Below are 7,291 nucleotides of genomic sequence, written 5' to 3' on the forward strand. Positions count from 1 at the left end.
AATATCACTTATACGGACAACTTAATATTATATAACAATAGTATGACAGAATATCAAATTTTATTTACCCAGACATGAGGAACACACCCACATACCGAATCATACTGGTATTCTAATCTTCCAGAGCTTTTCTGTTATTATACGACATAGCTTATTGCTGCTGCTTATTGCTGCTGCTTCCTACCTGTGATTTCACGATTGAAAAGCTTACCAGAATCAAAAAGGGCCCAATCCTGCAAGATTTCCCCATGAGAACTCCCATTTTGTCTTCAGTGGGAATATGAGGTGAACACAGAATGCACAATTAGGCTCCAAAGAACTTAAAGCAACCAACTGCAGAAACATTACGGAGTCAGTGCGACATAAATGAAAATCCAATATAGGGGAAAATATGTATTTAAATTAAAATGTTGGCATGGACATTGGTTTTAGGTACTGGTTACGGGTAGTCATGTCTTGTTTCCCATATATATCTATATCTATCTATGTGTATGTAATATATCTATCAATATTGATATAGATATCACACACGCGCGCACGCACACACACACACACTGCTGTTTCTATTTAAAATATCAAAAATAGTATATCATTAAAACAAATGTATTCAGGCTCTAATATCTGCAATAGAGGGAGGAGTTTATACACATGCATGTTTCAGCATGACTTTTTGCATTAAGTTTTGGGAGAGGAGAAGCTTATTTGGGTTTATTTACTGCACTGAAATTCAGCTATGGAGTTTACCATTTGAGAGAACAGAAGAGTACAGAAGAGCAGAGGAAGAACAGAAGTGTACACACTGACAGACTAGGGGCACAAGGGATGTATAGGGTCAGTACAGTAATGAGGGCTAAGGAGAAATGATTCTGTTGAGAGAATTCAGAGAAGTTCCCTAGTTTTAAGAGGTGAGTGGTGAATGAGAGTTAGTATACGGACAGCAAAGTTGAATTTGATGAGGAATTGCAGAATGAGAGAGAGGGCAATAGAGGAATTTGAGATTCATAGATTCATAGACATCAGGGCTGGAAGGGACCTCGGAAGATCATCGAGTCCAGCCCCCCGCCCAAAGGGCAGGAAGTCAGCTGGGGTCATAGGATCCCAGCAAGATAAGCATCCAGTTTCATCTTGAAGGTGTTCAATGAAGGCGCTTGAACCACCTCCGGTGGCAGGCTGTTCCAGACCTTGGGGGCTCGGACAGTAAAGAAGTTCTTCCTTATGTCCAGCCTGAAACGGTCTTGTAGTAGTTTATGACCATTTGACCTCGTCATCCCTTGGGGCGCTCTGGTGAACAAACGTTCCCCCAGATGCTGGTGGTCACCCCTGATAAACTTGTAGGTGGCCATCAGATCACCCCTGAGCCTGCGCTTTTTCAGGCTAAAGAGCCCCAGGGCTCTCAGCCTGTCATCGTAGGGTCTGCTTCCCTGACCTCTGATCATGCGCGTGGCTCTTCTCTGGACTCTCTCAAGCTTCTCCACATCCTTTTTGAATTGTGGAGCCCAAAACTGGACACAGTACTCCAGCTGCGGCCTCACTAAGGCCAAGTACAGGGGGAGAATGACGTCCCGGGATTTGCTTGAGAAGCATCTATGGATGCAAGCCAGCGTTTTGGTCGCTTTACTAGCCGCCGCATCGCATTGCAGGCTCATGTTCATCTTGTGGTCAATAATGACCCCCAAGTCTCTTCCTTCCATAGTGCTAGCCAACATAGCACTGCCGAGCCTATAAGGATGCTGCGGGTTTTTTTTTCCCAAGGTGGAGAACCTTGCATTTATCGGCATTGAACAACGTGACCTGTACAGGAGTGGGAGCAGAACAGATATTAAAGCATTCATAGAATGTACATTGTATATGGCTAAAAAAAACTAAACCTCACCATCAGTTTCTTTGTCATTATACATCATACCTGTGATCAATTAGATTCCTACCTCAGAACAATCCTCTATCATCTTTGCCAAAGACTACACCACTGCCACAACCTCTGTATTTCTGTCGTCCCATCTTCACATTCATTCTGTCTACCCCCCCGCAACCTTCCACAGTTTTAGGAATATGCATCCATTTCACATGGCCCTTGATGATCTCCCCTTGCATGGTTATTTGTCAATATTAGATTTAGGTATTAGCCAATTGTGTCATGACTTTATGTAAACTACATGACAAATAACGAATACATAGGCCCACAGTGAGTATTTGGTGGAAGAATGAAGTTCTGAGAATGGGCAAACCTCATGAGAAGGTAACCCAGAATATGGCACTGGCAGGGGTTAGAAAAAAGAAGCAGAAATTGTCCTGAGCCAGAAAAACTTCTCTTGCAACCATTTTTATTTTCCCAATTTCAGTCTCTCCTGTTCTCTCCCTACTCTTTCTTCACAATCCCTTTTCCAAACACTTTCTCCAGCATTGGTTTCTCCTTCCTCTTCATCCCACCCTAGGCTCCTAACTCTTTCTGCCTGGCCAAACCCATTTTGTTTCTCTCTCCTGAAACCTCCCAGTTATCTCCAGTTTTCTTCTTCAAAACCTGTCATCACTACTGTTCGTCTGTCTTAAGTCTTCTCAAATGTCTCTACCAAGATCCCACAATCATCTTCTCTGCCTTTTGTGGAGTATTTCCAACCCACAGCTCAGCACAGTACTGTGAAAAGCAGTCAGAGTCCTGAGCCCTGCTTAGCTGTCGGACAGAGAGGGACATCATTTCTCTCTATCCCCCCCTTTGCTAGCTGGACATTTGGTTTATTGCTGTTGCTGGGATGCAGCAAGCCTGCCTAGAGCCCGAGATCAGGAAAGGGAGACCTGGACAGCAGTAGGCAAGTATGGTCTCTCCACCATGGACAAGGCCCAGCGGCTGCCCCAGATAAAAGAGTGGAGGGACAGGGGCTATAGGGGCAACCAAGACTCAGTCACTAGTAGAGTTCCCATTCCTTTGAAGCATCTTGAACAGATGTTTTACTCCCATTATCTGCCTCCCAAATGCCTGGAACAACACAGTCAATAAATGAATCTCCATTACACTCTCAACGTCCCTCAGATTCCCAAGTACCCCCTGGTCTCTGTCCCACTGCTGGCAGGCAGAAAAGAGGCCAGCAACTGATGATGAACCCTCACATTTTCATCCCCTGAAGTTGAGCAAACTCTGGCCAGAAGATCTATCTACCTTCTCTGGCCTGCAGACCAAGGAAAACAGCTTTCCCTGGAAGCGGGAGACTGCCCTTTCCCCAGACAGGTTACTTAGTCCAGCAGCTGATCAGCAGCAGGAAGAAGAGTTTTGAGAGCCACTGCTGCCCAAAGCGGCCTTTGGCTGCTCTCCCTGCCCATCCCTCTCCTTAAGTCAGCCAAAACTTTGTGGGGAAGGGAGGAACAAAGACAACGTTGTCCCCACCCACACCCCTATAATTATGTCTGTGCTTCAAAGACAGCATTATCTATATTGCTACATGACTATACAGCCAGTTGGGATCCTGGAGCATTTATTCTTTCCCGTTAGTGAGTTCCCTGCTTTCTGCTCCTAAGCAACTTTTACCTGACGTAGATTCAGGGCATGGGGAGCCCTTTGCAGTTCTGTCCTTTCTGTAGGCAAGCTTTGAATTCCTAGGCCAACAGTAAGATTTTATGTTATTTTTTTATTGCTAAACCAATTTTTGTATACCACATCCAGCTGTGGCCCAGATACCAGCTGTGATGTATGCACCATAATTTGAGAACCTCCCTCTAAGAAAACCAGGCTTGCACTTTATATACTGTTCACCTGGTTTTGATTTAGAGGCTAAAGGCTATAAAAAGGTGTTTGGCATGATGTACCATTGTTGGGTTACCCAATTCTTTTAAGTAACTGTATGGAAATAGGATGTAGAGTCTAACTTATGCCACTGTGGAGACAAGCAAAATTAAAGCAACACAGAAAAGAATCAGACTGGTTCATCCCGGAGGAGCTAGAAATGGATGCTGGCAACATGACAGTACTGGAAGCTCAGAATCTCTCCAGAGCTACTTTTAAGGACAGATCAAGTGCCTGTGGGACAGAGTGCCCTTGCTGGTTGCTGAAGTTACTGATTAAGGACCAGATTCTTTGTTACTTACTCATACAGAGCCATAACTACAATGGAGCACAAATCCTGTTTACTGGCAGTGGCACTTGTGGTCTTGAAACCCTTAAGTACTTTAAAAATCCTACCCTACATGCACACGTAGGAGTACAGCAGGCAGGATTTGGTTAAGTACTTCAGTACTTGACCATGTTGTGAGAAGCACTGTCTAACTTTTGACCAGATTCTGATACCCTTACCCACACTTCAGAGCATTTGAGATGAGTCCTCCCATTGATCTTTTAAGCTTTTATGGAGAATGGCATTGCCCTTCCTAAAAGTAAGTATCAGAATCTGTGCCTTTAATTAAATGGTTATTTCCCCAGGAAAGGAATCTCACCCTCCATCAGATAAAACAGAGACAATTTTATGATTTTTTGTTTCTCTTCACAAGAAATCCATGTAACAATTCAGGTCCAGTTGTTTCTTTCCACATGGTAAAGCTTTTACTAGTAGAATTCATCCACAATTCTCATGGTTTTTCAAATTGTATTCTAGATCCCACAGCTCTCATCAGGGAAGTTACCCTGCCCACCACTTGACTGCATTCAGCTCTGCCTGCTGACAGCTGTAAAGAGAAATTTACAAGAATCCTGACCTCTCGAGTGCTGCGCCACAGCGCTGTAGATCATGATTCTTGTAAATTTAATTTTACAGCTGTCAGCACATGTAGCAGAACAGCAGGAAGAGCAGCACAAGGATTGCAGAAGAAGATGACAGAGTAGGCAGGAGAAGAGAAGCCACATTCAGGTCAGGTGCAAGGACAAGACTACATACACGTTCTGGAGAGAATTTCTATTTTGTCTGCAAGAAACAGACAGCTCTATCAGTTTTTAATGTGGGAAATGCAGCCTCACTGCTCACTCAACATATCTCTAGAAGATACAAATCTCATCTACATGGGTACCATTCTTTCAAACCATACAGCTACAGCTGTTTTATAGAGAGATTATCGAGTGAGGTTATACCATTTCCAGCAAAACAGTACTGAATAGATAACCAAAAAGTTTAATGACCCTAGTTTGTTAGCCCTGTGGCAGATACAGTTGTCAGAACTGATTAGTTGAGTGCCTCGGTACAGCGGAACTTTCTAGCACAAGGCACGGTGAGACAGGGCAATTCTCGGCACGATGGAGAGCCCCGGCGTGGAAAAGTTCCCGCCGCTCATATGCAAATGTGTTACTTTAATTGGCCGGTTTCAAATTATTCCTACGTGGCAGCTGGCAATTCCCCCCCCCACCTTACCCCCGTGTCCTGCATGCTCGAGTTCAGACCCGGTTTAAAGATATCTCGTCTTATAAGAGCTCCTCAGTTTGATTGTAAAAGAAGTTGGAGTGTGAAGTTAACTTTCTTCCTACGCTGTACATCGTGACACTGTAAGTAAAGCCATCTTTGTTTGAACCAGTACGCGTTTGTGCCTAATTCTACTCCAGCAGTCGCAAGTGCCCATCTGTTCGTTCTGGGTTTGTGGCTACAACCCAGCCGACCCTTCCCGGATCCCAAGCTCGGTCCCCCACAACAGTCATTTCTCTTATTACCTCACATAAGCTTTTTCTCAACATGGAGGCAAAAGATGACAAACAGAGCAAGTAAGCTCCATATTCCGCATGGAAAGCTTTCCAACTTTCTCTCTCTCTCCTGGATTCATCAATGATCCTGCTTGAAATGCTCCAGAACTCCTCAGGGACTTCTGGAATGGGCACCACTGGCTCTAGCAGGCTGTCCTCTACCTGCCCACCATCAAGACAGGCAGGGCCTGCTCGACCCAGCAAAGAGTATGGCTGTTTTCCACTTGCAAGCCTTTTCAGGAAAGCTTTTTGTTGGTGAACCCTTTCCATGCCAATGGCTGGCCATCACTTTCCTGTGTCAGGTGTGGAACTTCAACGTTGGTCAGGACCTTTTCCTCCTGGACCCTGATTGCCTGAACTGGGATGCCCTGCCACCCTTATACCCAACCCTGCCTGGGCCTGATAGGTCTCCTTCCAACTGAGATCCTAGGGCAGGTGCCTGCAATTTCCAGAGCTGCTGCAGGAGCCCCTGGTCCATAACCTGGCCTTGCAGAAGGGCCACCATGCCTCACCTCCAAATGCCTCATCACTTCCCTGGTCTGGTCACACACCATAAAGCTGATCTACCTCTGCAATAGGTAGATGTATGAACAGCCCCTCACCTCATCCCTCTCCTCCAATCATCACAGTCTATTTCTCTGGCCAGGCCAGTACCCTGCTGTTCCCCCTGCTGTGCCCAGTGAGGACAGCAACAGCATCTGTTTTAGGATCCTGTCTGGAAGGCATTGTACATGTGGACAGCCAAAGTGCATCGTACTGTGTCCTCACTGCCTACCCCGACATGACCAGGAGGTAGTACCTAATGCCAGTAACACTAGAGGAAGCCGTCCTAGACTGGTGCACCCTGTACAAGCTACACAGCCCCAAGTAAACTGGCAAGTTCCAGTGGTGTCTGCTGCAGGGAACCCTGGCCACAGGCACCTTTGTCAGCCACCTAGACCCATTGGCCTGCCCCTTCTGTGATGAGGAAATGAAAGACTATTATCTGCACCCAGCTACAGCCACTCTTTACTATCCTCAGTGCCCTCTTTAGTGTGCTCGACTTAGATCTCTCCAAGACCATATACATTTTCTTTATCCTGTACTGAGTGGCTGAAGGGAGCATGTCAAACCAAGATGGTGATCCTGAAAAACCAGGAAAACCAGTTTGCAGGGGCCAGCTCCAACTCTTTCACTTCTTGATCAGGCACACATAACCTTGATGTTTGGGTGCTTCACCTTGAAACAAAATATGGACTAGTTTGTGTTGCACTAGGGCATTGAGAGGGCACTCTGCAAGGTGTTAGATGGACAGATAGTCCTAAATATCTAACCCCATGATGGTCATTGAGTGGAGGGTGTTTCAATATCTGGCAATACAAATGTTTTAATTGAGAAGTATTTCACGCTCAGCCCCTAGGAGAAACATGCACTTTTGCACTTCTACCTTTTGTTTTTAATACATTTATTATAGAGGTTTAAAAGTCTTAAAAAGAAAGAAAAAAAGTCCATTCATCCATCCGTTACCCTCCCCCCCCCCACAGGGAGCATAGCCAGATTCCCCAAATCATCACAGCTTGCAATTCCTGTTTCTTCAAGTGTCTTAAACGAGCATCCCATTCTCCCACTGATGTTAGCAGGAACAAGTCACTCAGCACCTCACAA

This window comes from Alligator sinensis, unplaced genomic scaffold (genome assembly GCF_000455745.1).
Source record: "Alligator sinensis unplaced genomic scaffold, ASM45574v1 scaffold476_1, whole genome shotgun sequence".
NCBI lineage: Eukaryota > Metazoa > Chordata > Crocodylia > Alligatoridae > Alligator > Alligator sinensis.